The following is a 15,890-nucleotide window of genomic DNA, read 5'->3' as shown; positions in this document are numbered from 1 at the left end:
GGGATGCTGAGTGATGCACTAATACGTCAGGGATGGATGGATTGTGGTCTGTAGGCCATCATAACGTACATTCTTCATGCTGCTGCATGTGTGTATGCGCGTGTGTGTGCCCTTGTGTGCTTGTGTGTAACACCATACACTGTCTCTGTCTTCGAACACCTCAGGTCTTCCTCACTGCTCTGTGAGGAACAGCAGACCTAATGGGTCCCAGTGAGGAGTAATGATTCATGCATGAGAGAACTGCTCTTAAGACTAATGGCTGCCTCAAAGTGAGAGAGCGAGAGAGAGAGAGAGAGAGAGAGAAAGAGAGAGAGAGAGAGAGAGACGTCAGAGGGAGAAAAGAGACATGAAGCGAGAGAGAGACATGAAGCAAGAGAGAGAGAGAGAGAGAGAGAGAGAGAGAGAGAGAGAGAGACATGAAGCGAGAGAGAGAGAGAGAGAGACATGAAGAGAGAGAGAGAGAGACATGAAGCGAGAGAGAGACATGAAGCGAGAGAGAGACATCAAGCGAGAGAGAGACATGAAGCGAGAGAGAGAGAGAGAGAGAGAGATGAAGCGAGAGAGAGAGAGAGATGAAGCGAGAGAGAGAGAGACATGAAGCGAGAAAGAGACATGAAGCGAGAGAGATACATGAAGCGAGAGAGACATGAAGCGAGAGAGAGACATGAAGCGAGAGAGAGACATGAAGCGAGAGAGAGACATGAAGCAAGAGAGAGAGACATGAAGCGAGAGAGAGAGACATGAAGCAAAAAGAGAGACATGAAGCGAGAGAAAGACATGAAGCGAGAGAGAGATATGAAGCGAGAGAGAGAGAACGAGAGAGAGAGAGAGAGAGATAGAGAGTGATGAAGCGAGAGAGAGAGAGAGAGAGAGAGACATGACGCGAGAGAGAGACATGAAGCGAGAGAGAGACATGAAGCGAGACAGAGACATGAAGCGAGAGAGAGAGAGACATGAAGCGAGAGAGAGACATGAAGCGAGAGAGATACATGAAGCGAGAGAGAGAGAGAGAGAGAGAGAGAGAGAGAGAGAGAGGGAGAGGGAGAGGGAGAGAGAGAGAGAGAGAGAGAGAGAGAGAGAGAGAGAGAGAGAGAGAGAGAGAGAGAGAGAGAGAGAGAGAGAGAGAGAGAGAGAGAGGGGTTACAGCAACACCTAGATCATCTTCACAGGTTCTGTCAGACTTGGGCTCTGACCGTTAACCTAAAAAAAACAAATATAATGATATTCCAAAAAAGGTCCGGAAATAAGGATGACAAATATAAATTCTATTTGGACACAGTTCTATTAGAACACACCAAAAACTACACATATCTAGGACTAAATATCAGCAACACAGGTAGCTTTCACATGGCTGTGAATCAGCTGAGAGACAAAGCAAGAAGAGCATTCTATGCCATTAAAAGGAACATCAAAATTGAAATTCCAATTAGAATCTGGCTCAAAACTTTTCAATCAGTTATAGAACCAATTGCTCTATATGGCAGTGAAGTATGGGGTCCACTCTCTAATAATGAATTTACTAAATGGGACAAACATCCAATTGAAATATTGCATGCAGAGTTTTGCAAGACTGTATTGCAAGTACAAAGAAAAACTCCAAATAACGCATGTAGGGCAGAATTGGGCCAATATCCCCTCCTCATTCGAATAGAAAAAAGAGCCATCAAATTTTACAACCATCTAAAAACAAGTGACCCTAAAACATTCCATCACACAGCTCTACAATGTCAAGAGATGAAACCAGAGAAGAGTCCCCTCAGCCAGCTGGTTCTGAGGCTCAGTTCACCAACCCAAACCAACCCCATTGAGCCTCGGGACAGCCCTCAGAAAATCTGGCCCAACCAAATCATCACAAAACAAAAAGAAAAATATATAACCTATTGGAAAGACACCACAAAAAATCAAAGTAAACTTCAATGCTATTTGGCTCTAAACAGACAGTACTGTACATGGTGGCAGACTATCTGACCACTGTGACTGATAGAAAACTGAGGAAAACATTGACTAGGTACAGACTCAGTGAGCACAGTCTGGCTATAGAGACCGGTCGTCACAGACAAACCTGGCTGCCCAGAGAGGACAGGCTGTGCTCACTCTGCCCCAGGGGAGAGGTAGAGACAGAAGTGCATTTCCTACTACACTGTGACAAATACTCAGACCTAAGAGCATATTTCTTTCCCAAAATTATAATTCAATACAAAGAATTTGAAACTATAAAAGATGAAGAAAAATTCAAATATTTGTTGGGTGAAAAGCCAAAATGTGCAGTTTTGGCAGCCAAATATGTGTCCTCCTGCCACAGCCTGAGGGACAGCCAGTGAAAAATGCAAAGTAATGTTGATAATATTTCCCATTTAGCTTAGTTTTGTTTTGTCTTTCGTACCAGGTCATGTGTCTTCTCAGTCATGTTGACACTGGTCTACTACTGTTGCTATAATGTATTGTTGTTCTGATTAATATTGTTGTTGTAGCTGTTATTAATGGTAATCCCATGTCCACTACTACTATTATTATTACTGTTAGTCCCACCATTTATTTATATATAAATATATATATATTTTGTGTATATATATACATATATATTTTATTTAAATTTTTCGATATGTATACTTTGACAATGTAAGTAATAATAACTTGCCATGTCAATAAAGTCAATTGAATTGAATTGAATTGAATTGAGAGAGACATGAAGCGAGAGAGGAAGAGGTGATATGGTAATGTCAGGCAACATCCAAAAGTTCCCAAGAGCCTGAGGGGGAAGGCTCTGACACCCTGTTCGCCCCGGTGACACACACACGTACACTTTCTCTCACACACATAGCCCTATTCTAACCCCGGTCAAACTCACATCTCCACATCGCCACAGAGGTGGGGATAATAAGAAGAGGGTGTCTGACAGATAACTTGCATTAGAGCCAGCTACATCCAGCCAGCCAGGGAGCAGAGAGAGAGAGAGAGAGAGGAGGGGAGCAGAGAAAGAGAGGAGGGGAGGGGAGCAGAGAGAGGAGGGGAGCAGAGAGAGAGAGGAGGAGAGCAGAGAGAGAGAGAGGAGGAGAGCAGAGAGAGAGAGAGGAGGAGAGCAGAGAGAGAGAGAGGAGGAGAGAGAGAGAGAGAGAGAGAGAGAGAGAGAGAGAGAGAGAGAGAGAGAGAGAGAGAGAGAGAGAGAGAGAGAGAGAGAGAGGAGGAGAGAGAGAGAGAGAGAGAGAGAGAGAGAGAGAGAGAGAGGAGCAGAGAGAGGAGGAGGGGAGCAGAGAGAGAGAGAGGAGCAGAGAGAGAGAGGAGGAGAGAGAGAGAGAGAGGAGCAGAGAGAGAAGAGGGGGTCAGAGAGAGAGAGAGAGAGAGGAGGGGAGCAGAGAGAAGAGGGGAGCAGAGAGAGAGAGAGAGGAGCAGAGAGAGAGGAGGGGAGCAGAGAGAGAGAAAGAGAGGAGGAGAGAGAGAGAAAGAGAGGAGGAGGGGAGCAGAGAGAGAGAGAGGAGCAGAGAGAAAGAGAAAGAGATGAGCAGAGAGAGAGAGAGAGGAGGAGGAGGATGAGAGAGAGAGAGAGAGAGAGAGAGAGAGAGAGAGAGAGAGAGAGAGAGAGAGAGAGAGAGAGAGGAGGGGAGCAGAGAGAGAGAGGAGGGGAGCAGAGAGAGGAGGGGAGCTGAGAGAGAGAGGAGGGGAGCAGAGAGAGAGAGAGAGGAGGGGAGAGAGAGAGGAGGGGAGCAGAGAGAGAGAGGAGGGGAGCAGAGAGAGGAGGGGAGCTGAGAGAGAGAGGAGGGGAGCAGAGAGAGAGAGGAGGGGAGCAGAGAGAAAGAGAGAAGGAGAGAGAGAGAGGAGGAGAGAGAGAGAGCGAGAGGAGCAGAGAGAGGAGGAGGGGAGCAGAGAGAGCGAGAGAGAGGAGCAGAGAGAGAGAGAGGAGGAGGGAGAGAGAGAGAGGAGCAGAGAGAGAAGAGGGGGTCAGAGAGAGAGAGAGAGAGGAGGGGAGCAGAGAGAGAGAGGGGAGCAGAGAGAGAGGAGGGGAGCAGAGAGAGAGAGGAGGGGAGCAGAGAGAGAGAGAGAGGAGCAGGAAGAGAGAAAGAGAGGAGGAGAGAGAGAGAAAGAGAGGAGGAGGGGAGCAGAGAGAGAGAGAGGAGCAGAGAGAGAGAGAGAGAGAGAGAGAGAGAGAGAGAGAGAGAGAGAGAGAGAGAGAGAGGAGGAGGAGGATGAGAGAGAGAGAGAGAGAGAGAGAGAGGATGGGAGCAGAGAGAGGAGGGGAGCAGAGAGAGAGAGAGAGAGAGAGAGAGAGAGAGAGAGAGAGAGAGAGAGAGAGAGAGAGAGAGAGAGAGAGAGAGAGAGAGAGAGAGAGAGAAGCAGAGAGAGAAGAGGAGGGGGGCAGAGAGAGAGAGAGAGAGGAGGGGAGCAGAGAGAGAGAGGAGCAGAGAGAGAAGAGGAGGGGGTCAGAGAGAGAGGAGCAGAGAGAAGAGGGGAGCAGAGAGAGAGAGCGAAGGGGATAATTGAGAAAATATTCATGAGTCACACACTAAAGGACTTTAACAAACCCTTTTTATGTGCCCACATTCATCAAGTGTTAATAAACAGCGGAAAGGGCACGGATGCAAAGGCAGGGGAGGGATGGAGAGGAGGGAGTGAGGGAGCGGGAGAGAGAGAGGGAGGGAGAGAGAGGGAGGGAGAGGGAGGGAGAGAGAGGGAGAGAGAGAGAGAGGTTTCCAATGGAACAACACTAGCTCGCTACACCTAAGCCTTAACTTTATTATTATGAAAGCCTCTCATCTCAAATAGCAGTGTATCAGATAAGAGCAGCGCTCACTGCTGAGAAGCAATTCCTCACAGATCTGCTGGTTGTGTATTACCTCACACTTCTTGGGTTTAACAAACCACAGGCCAAACGAGAAGGAAAGAGATTGGGAGAGAGAGAGAGAGAGAGAGAGAGAGAGAGAGAGAGAGGTCAAAAATCTCATCCCATAAGTGTTTTTTAAATGGTGGAATGAGATCAAGTGGTGGGCAATTCGGTTCAAGTTTCAAATGGTGAACAATTTTGGTTATGGATTGCTTTTTATGTCTGCTATGTTTGGTTATCATAGTACCATGATTTCAAAAACAGCTAATTTTAAGCTGTCACATCGACATGAGATATCATAAAGTAACCAGCACGCATGTAGATGATTGTCCCATAAAGTGGCCTATATCTCTCATCTCTCTGTTCTGGCCCTCTATAAGTTACATTGATTCCTCTTCTATGCATTCTCACTCAGAGCAATTTGCTGTAATCTGTGTCTGATTGCCTCGTGTTTGATTGATGAGAATGAGATAGTGTTGTTGTCCTCCTCTTACCTTTCCACCGTCTCCTTGCTGACTGGTAATGACACGTATAATGAATGACAAGCAGTGCATTAGGGCTGTACAGCCACCCCCACAAGGCTTTGGGGAAAAACTCAAAGTCAATACCCAGCATGCTAAGTGTACTTAAATGACGATAAGTGACGATTTCTTACGAGGAGGGCTTAAAGAGGAGTTTACAGTTTTATCTGAATGACAGATTGTGTGTTGTTGATTCTGTGACCCAAAATATAGAGACACTTTTTCCCCATTGAAGTGTATCCATAATCTGAAAATTAAAACAATGGGACATTCTTCAGTTCTCTGAAATACAAGAGGAGGTGGAGATTTTAAAGTCAATATTAAATATTCATGCCATGATTAGCCTCTTTCTAAATTTAAAATGAGAACATTACATTAAATATACATGAGTAAGAGAAAATAGAACATGATTTATTAGAAAATCTTTCTTATTGTAAAACTGATACTCTTTTGGATGTTGCTATTTTCAAATTTATACAGTATGTAATCTCCAACAAAGTTACGAACTGAATATGTCTCTCAGTAATTGAAATATCCTTGACGAAGACATTAAAAACCTTGGTCATAATAAATCTCACTGCCAAGGAAGAGAACAGTGTGCAACTTTCGTTTACTTTTCTAAATGTACAATCATATGTCATCATAACCTTTGACCTCTTGAGCTGTGACGCAACCCTGGTGAGTGCTTAGGGATGTGGATTAAACTCATCTCTGACGCACGGCTCTGGAAGGATACACGCTGCAGGGCGCTGACTAACTTCACAGACGAGCCGTTCCGATGAAAACGTCCCCCAAAATACAGACATCTGGAAGGAGAGGGAAGGAAAAAGGCTATCTCAGATCTGAGGTTGTAATCATCATGAAGCCAATGAGCCATACTAAGCACACAGAGCAGCTAGGGTGTGGAGCTGAATTGATATATATCGCCTCCACTTAGAGCAGGTGGTGTTTGTAAACACTTGGAAATTGTAGAGCTGCTAAATTGCTCAGACTGTGGCACGGAGAGCGAGAGAGAAAGAAGGGAGTGAGAACGAGGTGAGAAGTGCCCTTATAGTCTAACACTGAAGGATCTACTTAGCCTTTTATATGGGCCCCACGGAGCGAATGAAAAGAAGTACTAAAAAGTGTGAATAAAGCTAATTAGCCAACAGTGATTAAGAGTGGGACCATCCATCCTGGTCCTAGGTGCTCTCCTGTGGTCGGATCAAGCAGAGACACACTTTGCTTCTATCTTCCATCCAGAATTAGCATGCTGTTACATTATTTATATGGACATCAAAGGCATGTACAAATGTAGAGAAGACCCAGCTAACGATTATAGGAAGAGAGAACATTTTTGTAATGTTACCCATAATGTTCCCCAGATGTTTGAGTGTCCCGTTTTCCGTTTGTTATGGGAATATTATATGTACAGTGTATGTTAGCAAAAACCTTCTTAGAATCTACTTAGCATGTTTTGGCGTTAGTGATAGGAGAACATTGTTCGTGTTGGTAAACTAATAACTGTCACACCCTGATCTGTTTCACCTGTCTTTGTGCTTGTCTCCACCCCCTTCCAGGTGTCACCCATCTTCCCCATTATCCCCAGTGTATTTACACCTGTGTTCTCTGTTTGTCTGTTGCCAGTTCATTTTGTTCGTCAAGCGTACCAGCGGTTTTCCCCTTGCGCCTGTCTGTTTCTAGTTCCTGTTTTCTAGTTTTCCCAGTTTTGACCATTCTGCCTGCCCTGACCCTGAGCCTGCCTGCTGTTCTGTACCTTGTCACATCACACTGGATTATTGACCTCTGCCTGCCCTGACCCTGAGACTGCCTGCCGTTCTGTACGTTTTGGACTCTGATCTGGATTACCGACCTCTGCCTGCCCTTGACCTGTCGTTTTGCCTGCCCCCTGTTTTATTAATACACTTTTGTTACTTTGACACGGACTGCATCTGGGTCTTCCCTAAAATGTAATAGTAACCATGTTCCTGGGTTTAAATTCTGTTTGACATGAAGGGAATGGTCTCTTGGAAACAGTCCTTGCACACCACTGGAACATTCCTATCAAAAAGTTAGGTAATGACTTAATGAGACTCTTAAGGGAATGTTCTCTAAAGTTGTGGGAACATTTGTTTTTAACTGGGGATATGACAGAGTGTTTTCTTGTTGTTTTTGCTGTTATGATGCCATGGTTTTCTCGGTTCAATAGTTTAATGAGTCCTCTAACTCAACCATGACTTACAAGGGAAATATAACAACACCTAACACCTCTCTGATGAGGTGTTGGGTGAGCAACATAAAGAGATAGAGGTGATACCTACAGGGAGGAGGCACTGGCTGGTTGTGTGGAGCTAAACTTCAAGTTCCTTCTTTTGTCTTTATTGTATGCATTTTTACACGTAGTATTATTTAAAAAAATATTATTGTGTGGGTTATATTTTTAATGTAGCTCTGTAAACATCTGTAATCTTTCCCTTGGTTACAATGTGATGAAAACATTTCTATTTTTAATGTAGCTCTGTAAACATCTGTAATCTTTCCCTTGGTTACAATGTGATGAAAACATTTATATTTTTAATGTAGCTCTGTAAACATCTGTAATCTTTCCCTTGGTTACAATGTGATGAAAACATTTATATTTTTAATGTAGCTGTGTAAACATCTGTAATCTTTCCCTTGGTTACAATGGGATGAAAACATTTATATTTTTAATGTAGCTGTGTAAACATCTGTAATCTTTCCCTTGGTTACAATGGGATGAAAACATTTATATTTTTAATGTAGCTCTGTAAACATCTGTAATCTTTCCCTTGGTTACAATGGGATGAAAACATTTATATTTTAATTCATTTAGAATGGAATAGAACAGCTCTTTTTATTTTTGGCATGTCAGGTGAGGGAGAGAGACACTGCTTTGGAAACACCTCATGTGTTCTCCCAAACAGAACAAATCCTCAAGGAGCTCTTTTTATTTTACTGCTGAAGGTTGTGGGATGTTTTGATGTTTGGCATCCCAGGTGGGGAGACAAACACAAACACACACACACCTCCCCCTGAACGCGCTATGTGTGAGTTGATGGGTTGCTGTCAGGTGATATGAAGTAGAATGCTGGTATCTAGAGAGAACCCTCCTACGCCTCGGCTCCTAGGCCTTTAATCACAGATTACTGCCAGGCTGAGGGACAGGAGGAAGAGGATCCCCCTGAGAGTCAAACAGACTCATGACAGCGTACACACACGTACACACACACACATCGCACGCGCACATGTGCAGGCATAAACACACACACACACACACACACACACACACACACACACACACACACACACACACACACACACACACACACACACACACACACACACACACACACCCACACCCACCCACACCCACCCACACCCACACCCACACCCACACCCACACCCACACGCACACGCACACGCACACGCACACGCACACGCACACACACACACACAAAGAGAGAGACGCACATGCATACATATATAGGAATGAGGGATGAGCAGGTCCCTTGTGTGTCATGAAGAAAACCCACAGGAAGCCCTACTTAGCCTCAGTGTGAAGCACCAGGCCAATTCCTCTCTATTTACACACCCTCACATCCACATACACACACACAAGAACCAAAACGCACACACACACACACAGGACACATGTGGAGAAGTACTGGCGTGGCACTGTGTGCTCTGCAGGCGAATGGAGGAAGATGACGGCTTCACTCAGCAGGTTCCAGTCTCTTCAGGAGGAAGTTAACAGCTTCACTCAGCAGGTTCCAGTCTCTTCAGGAGGAAGTTAACAGCTTCACTCAGCAGGTTCCAGTCTCTTCAGGAGGAAGTTAACAGCTTCACTCAGCAGGTTCCAGTCTCTTCAGGAGGAAGTTAACAGCTTCACTCAGCAGGTTCCAGTCTCTTCAGGAGGAAGTTAACAGCTTCACTCAGCAGGTTCCAGTCTCTTCAGGAGGAAGTTAACGGCTTCACTCAGCAGGTTCCAGTCTCTTCAGGAGGAAGTTAACAGCTTCACTCAGCAGGTTCCAGTCTCTTCAGGAGGAAGTTAACGGCTTCACTCAGCAGGTTCCAGTCTCTTCAGGAGGAAGTTAACAGCTTCACTCAGCAGGTTCCAGTCTCTTCAGGAGGATGTTAACAGCTTCACTCAGCAGGTTCCAGTCTCTTCAGGAGGAAGTTAACAGCTTCACTCAGCAGGTTCCAGTCTCTTCAGGAGGAAGTTAACAGGTTGTATCTGCAGAGTCACTCTTGCAGCATTATTGGCATGCCAGTGAGAGGTTTACTTCACAGGTTAAGTATCTACAGCGCCATCCATGAGAGAGGCAGTATTTGTCTGGCACATTCTGAATATATACTGAGTTTACAAAACATTAGGAACACCTTCCTAATATTGAATTGCACCCATTTTTCTCCCTCAGAACAGCCTCAATTCGCCGAGGCATGGACTCTACAAGGTATCGAAAGCGTTCCACAGGGATGCTGGCCCATGTTGACTCCAATGCTTCCCACAGTTGTGTCAAGTTGGCTGGATGTCCTTTGGGTGGTGGACCATTCTTGATTCACATGGGAGACTGTTAAGCGTGAACATCCCAGCAGCGTTGCAGTTCTTGACACACTCAAACCGGCATGCCTGGCACCTACAACTATACCCGGTTAAAAAGCACTTAAATATTTTGTCTTGCCCATTCACCCTCTGAATGACACACACACACACAATCCATGTCTCAATTGTCACAAGGCTTAAAAATTATTCTTTAACCTCTCTACTCAACTTCATCTACACTGATTGGGGTGAATTTAACAATTAACATCAATAAGGGATCACAGCTTTCACCTGGATTCACCTGGTCAGTCTATATCATGGAAAGAGCATGTGTTCCTAATGTTTTGTACACTCATTTAAATATGGTAATGATGTGCATTGTAAAGAGGAAAATAAATTGAAATTAAAGAAAACTAAATAGATTTAAGGTACTTGGTAGTAAATGTAGTGAAGCATATTGAACATTCAATTCAATTGTCAATTCCTTCAACTTTTCACAGACAGTATACAGATTATTTTGAAGAATGTTCCTAATGTTCTGTACACTCAGTGCATATAATGCTTTATTAACCATGCAGCACTCCACCTCATGACATTCCCTGATTCCCTGCATCCTAAACAAAGGAGCATGGACAGAGGCAGAATAGCAAAAGCATCGCCAACGTCAGCCCTTTATATAGAATGACCTCAAGTAATCTTTATCCCGCTGAAATTCAACGTACCCCCCAGAGGTCAGTGACCATGAAAGAGCCCTTGAATCAGATCCTGACCTGCCAGGTCCACAGCTGAATGATCACAAGGCCCTTGATGTGTGAGGTGCATCGCGATAAGGCCCCAGTCCAATGTAACCCCAGGCAACAGCCAGTGGTGGAAAAAGTAGCCAATTGTCATACTTGATTGAAAGTAAAGATAACTTAATAGAAAATGTCTCAAGTAAAAGTGAAAGTCACCCAGTAAAAGCCAACTTGAGTAAAAGTCTGGAAGTATTTGGTTTTAAATATACTTAAGTATCAAAAGTAAATGTAATTGCTAAAATATACTTAAGCATAAAAAGTAAAAGCATACATAATTTCAAATATCCAGCTATCCAGCCATCCAGCCATCCAGCTATCCAGCCAGCACAGCAATCCAGCTATCCAGCAATCCAGCTATCCAGCAATCCACCTATCCAGCCATCAAGCTATCCAGCCAGCACAGCAATCCAGCTATCCAGCCATCCAGCTATCCAGCAATCCAGCTATCCAGCCAGCACAGCAATCCAGCTATCCAGCAATCCAGCTATCCAGCCAGCACAGAAATCCAGCTATCCAGCCATCCAGCTATCCAGCCAGCACAGCAATACAGCTATCCAGCCATCCAGCTATCCAGCCACCACAGCAATCTAGCCAGCACAGCAATCCAGCCATCCAGCTATCCAGCCACCACAGCAATCTAGCCAGCACAGCAATCCAGCCATCCAGCTATCCAGCCGTCAAGCTATCCAGCCAGCACAGCAATCCAGCTGTCCAGCCATACAGCTATCCAGCCATCCAGCTTTCCAGCCAGCACAGCAATCCAGCTATTCATCCATCCAGCCATCCAGCTTTCCAGCCAGCACAGCAATCCAGCTATTCATCCATCCAGCCATCCAGCTTTCCAGCCAGCACAGCAATCCAGCTATTCATCCATCCAGCCATCCAGCTTTCCAGCCAGCACAGCAATCCAGCTATTCATCCATCCATCCAGCCAGCACAGCAATCCAGCTGTCCAGCCATCCAGCTATCCAGCACAGCTATCCAGCTATACAGCACAGCTATCTAGCTATACAGCACAGCTATACAGCACAGCTATCCAGCTAGCTACCCAGCCGGCTATCCAGCGATCCAGCCATCACTGCTATCTAGCTATCCAGCCAGCAGCAAAGCTATCCAGCCAATGCCATCTCTCTGATAAGTGGGAGTCCATTTGAAAATGACTGCATCCTCTCCCATTATCTCCATATTAGTTTCAAGCCAGCTGGCCTGCTCTGCTCCACTCAGGCCTGCTCTGCCTTGCTCTGCTCCACTCCGCCTTGCTCTGCCTTGCTCTGCTCTACTCCGGCCTGCTCTGCCTTGCTCTGCTCTACTCCGGCCTGCTCTGCCTTGCTCTGCTCCACTCTGTCCTGCTCTGCCTTGCTCTGCTCCACTCGGGCCTGCTCTACTCTGTCCTGCTCAGCCTTACTCTGCCTTGCTCTGCTCTACTCCGGCCTGCTCTGCCTTGCTCTGCTCCACTCTGTCCTGCTCTGCCTTGCTCTGCTCCACTCGGGCCTGCTCTACTCTGTCCTGCTCAGCCTTACTCTGCCTTGCTCTGCTCTACTCCGTCCTGCTCTGCTCTCCTCCACTCAGGCCTGCTCTGCCTTGCTCTGCTCCACTCTGTCCTGCTCTGCCATGCTCCGCTCCACTCAGGCCTGCTCTGCCTTTCTCTGCTCTACTCCGGCCTGCTCAGCCTTATTCTGCCTTGCTCTGCTCTACTCCGACCTGCTCTGCTCCGCTCCACTCAGGCCTGCTCTGCCTTTCTCTGCTCTACTCCGGCCTGCTCTGCCTTGCTCTGCTCCACTCTGTCCTGCTCTGCCTTGCTCTGCTCCACTCGGGCCTGCTCTACTCTGTCCTGCTCAGCCTTACTCTGCCTTGCTCTGCTCTACTCCGTCCTGCTCTGCTCTCCTCCACTCAGGCCTGCTCTGCCTTGCTCTGCTCCACTCTGTCCTGCTCTGCCATGCTCCGCTCCACTCAGGCCTGCTCTGCCTTTCTCTGCTCTACTCCGGCCTGCTCAGCCTTATTCTGCCTTGCTCTGCTCTACTCCGACCTGCTCTGCTCCGCTCCACTCAGGCCTGCTCTGCCTTTCTCTGCTCTACTCCGGCCTGCTCAGCTTTACTCTGCCTTGCGATCTGCTGCACTACGTCATGCAGATGCCAGTGAAAAAGCCCCCTAGAGAAAGCCCAGAGATTAAGCTTTGGCATTGATACAGCAGATCCAGACTGGAGCAACAACAAAAGGGGTGCTGGGAGGGCCAACTGCTCTCACATTCCCAGGATGGAGTCTGCCAAAGCTTCCTAGCCGTATTGTAGCTGCCCACAACAGTCCTGAATAGTGCGGATTTATTGTGAATGTGTTGCCACTCATAGGTATTATTCTCCGTCATTTCATACGACTGAGGCTGGGATGATAACCCTGTATATTGTGTGTACTGTTTGTAACAATCACTGCATGACAGAGTTGGAGAATCCAGAGTCTTAACAGGTTTTCCAGCAGATCCCATACTTTAAAAAAATAATGGTGCAACTTGGTTCTTGAGAGCGATGCCATAAGGGAACCATTCAAGGGTCTCTGAAGAACCAACAATGAATGGAAAGGTTCTTTGAAGAACCAGACAAAAATCCGAAACCAGAAATGTTTTGGCCCGACCGGCATTGAATAGACCTTCTGTAGGGTTTTAAGCCTTATTTGCATATTTCCCAGGGTGCCTTTCAATTGAATTTTTAGAGTTACCAGCACCACCCATGACTGTGTTTGCTAGTGACAGAGACATGGTTGTTGCATTCATTTATTTCTAGTCCTGAGGCCTTCACCAGATCCTAAGTGAATAAGTTGTCATTACAATTTCATTATTTAAGACAATACAATTCATATTTCATGAGGCCTTCTTTCGAGGCACTAGTTTTACCCTAATAGAGTGCTTGCAAAGTGAGATTACAAAATATTCCTATTGGAATCCAGCCAGAATGGGGATATCCAACGTGGAATTTTTATTTACCTGAAACCTGCGTTCAGAATTACTGCGGGGGTTGGAAAGACTAAGATATGAGAGTACCTTTAACATCTAAACTGGAACAACAATTTCAGGAACGGGTGCAATATGTCCAAGTAACAGATTGGAAAAGTTGCAAGAAACGGTATGTTATTTATATTTTAGTAGCATAACATTATTTAATCAATCAATGTACATGCAAAAACATAGATATTGAGGGCCTCCCGGGTGGCGCAGTGGTCTAAGCTGTGCTAGCTGTGCCACCAGAGACTCTGGTTTCGAGCCTAGGCTCTGTCGTAGCCGGCCGCAACCGGGAGGTCCATGGGGCGACGCACAATTGGCCTAGCGTCGTCCGGGTTAGGGAGGTTTTGGCCGGTAGGTATATCCTTGTCTCATTGCGCACTAGCGACTCCTGTGGCGGGCCGGACCAATGTGCCGGTGTTTCCTCCGACACATTGGTGCGGCTGGCTTCCGGGTTGGATGTGCATTGTGTCAAGAAGCAGTGCGGCTTGGTTGGGTTGTGTTTCGGAGGACGCATGGCTCTCGACCTTTGTCTCTCCCGAGCCCGTACGGGAGTTGTAGCGATGAGACAAGACAGTAACTACTAACAATTGGATACCACGAAAAAGGGGGTAAAAAAAACAACAACAAAAAAACATAAATATTGAATGACTATCAATATTGACTACCCCTCATCACTATCAAACGCTCCCTAAAACACTTCAGCGAGCAGGCCTTTCTAATCGACCTGGCCGAGGTATCCTGGAAGGATATTGATCTCATCCCGTCAGTAGAGGATGCCTGGATATTTTTTTTAAATGCCTTCCACACCATCTTGAATAAGCATGCCCCATTCAAGAAATTTAGAACCAGGAACAGATATAGCCCTTGGTTCTCTCCTGACCTGACTGCCCTTAACCAACAGAAAAACATCCTATGGCGTTCTGCATTAGCATCGAACTGCCCCCGTGATATGCAACTTTTCAGGGAAGCTAGAAACCAATATACACAGGCAGTTAGAAAAGCCAAGGCTAGCTTTTTCAAGCAGAAATTTGCTTCCTGCAACACAAATTCAAAAAAGTTCTGGGACACTGTAAAGTCCATGGAGAATAAGAACACCTCCTCCCAGCTTCCAACTGCACTGAAGATAGGAAACACTGTCACCACCGACAAATCCACTATAATTGAGAATTTCAATAAGCATTTTTCTACGGCTGGCCATGCTTTCCACCTGGCTACCCCTACCCCGGTCAACAGCACTGCCCTCCCCTCTGCTACTCGCCCAAGCCTTCCCCATTTCTCTTTCTCCCAAATACAGTCAGCTGATGTTCTGAAAGAGCTGCAAAATCTGGACCCTTACAAATCAGCCGGGCTAGATAATCTGGACCCTTTCTTTCTAAAACTATCTGCTGAAATTGTTGCCACCCCTATTACTAGCCTTTTCAACCTCTCTTTCGTGTCGTCTGAGATTCCCAAAGATTGGAAAGCAGCTGCGGTTATCCCCCTCTTCAAAGGGGGACACACTCTTGACCCTAACAGCTACAGACCTATATCTATCCTACCTTGCCTTTCTAAGGTCTTCGAAAGCCAAGTCAACAAACAGATTACCGACCATTTCGAATCCCACCATACCTTCTCCGCTATGCAATCTGGTTTCAGAGCTGGTCATGGGTGCACCTCAGCCACGCTCAAGGTCATAAACGATATCTTAACCGCCATCGATAGGAAACAGTACTGTGCAGCCGTATTCATTGACCTGGCCAAGGCTTTTGACTCTGTCAATCACCACATCCTCATCGGCAGACTCGACAGCCTTGGTTTCTCTAATGATTGCCTCGCCTGGTTCACCAACTACTTCTCTGATCGAGTTCAGTGTGTCAAATCGGAGGGTCTGTTGTCCGGGCCTCTGGCAGTCTCTATGGGGGTGCCACAGGGTTCAATTCTTGGACCGACTCTCTTCTCTGTATACATCAATGATGTCGCTCTTGCTGCTGGTGATTCTCTGGGCCACCTCTACGCAGACGACACTATTTTGTATACTTCTGGCCCTTCTTTTGACACTGTGTTAACAACCCTCCAGGCGAGCTTCAATGCCGTACAGCTCTCCTTCCGTGGCCTCCAATTGCTCTTAAATACAAGTAAAACTAAATGCATGCTCTTCAACCGATCGCTGCCTGCACCTGCCCGCCTGTCCAACATCACTACTCTGGACGGCTCTGACTTAGAATATGTGGACTACAAATACCTA

This window comes from Salvelinus alpinus, chromosome 16 (genome assembly GCF_045679555.1).
Source record: "Salvelinus alpinus chromosome 16, SLU_Salpinus.1, whole genome shotgun sequence".
Lineage (NCBI taxonomy): Eukaryota > Metazoa > Chordata > Actinopteri > Salmoniformes > Salmonidae > Salvelinus > Salvelinus alpinus.
The sequence above is the reverse complement of the archived record's forward strand: the minus strand, read 5'-3'. Positions refer to the sequence as shown.